Below are 298 nucleotides of genomic sequence, written 5' to 3'. Positions count from 1 at the left end.
CTTTAAAGAAATCCTTTTTAATTTCTAAATCGACCATAAAAATGCATAAAACTCGCAAATCCATTCATTAGTAAATACAAAAGAAAAAAAATATATCCACAGCTGCCCATTGCGGGGTGGTTAAAATACCCACCAAGAGAACTTCACGTATTGCTGTTCTATCCACGCCACGCTACCCGATTGGATTCTCTGTCACCATGGAAACCAGACACCAGCTGAGGGGCGTGTGTTCTGCGCTACCTGACCTGTGTTTAATTTTTTCCTCCTCATGACTGGTTGAAATGTTCAGGTGGTCATA

General features: G+C 40.9%; 1 protein-coding gene across 1 annotated transcript in view; it reads right to left on the bottom strand.

The window, feature by feature from the left end:
• LOC119585203 (cathepsin L-like) overlaps window positions 1-107 on the bottom strand; it is a 10,716-nt gene extending 10,609 nt beyond the window's left edge. The window contains exon 1 of the mRNA XM_037933853.1: window positions 101-107. The gene's annotated coding sequence lies outside the window, so the exon portion shown is untranslated. The remainder of the gene's footprint in view (window positions 1-100) is intronic.
• Window positions 108-298: the final 191 nt, after the last annotated feature.

This window comes from Penaeus monodon, chromosome 19, assembly GCF_015228065.2.
Source record: "Penaeus monodon isolate SGIC_2016 chromosome 19, NSTDA_Pmon_1, whole genome shotgun sequence".
NCBI classification, from domain to species: domain Eukaryota; kingdom Metazoa; phylum Arthropoda; class Malacostraca; order Decapoda; family Penaeidae; genus Penaeus; species Penaeus monodon.
Note: the sequence above shows the minus strand (reverse complement) of the source record. Positions and strands in the feature narration are given on the sequence as shown.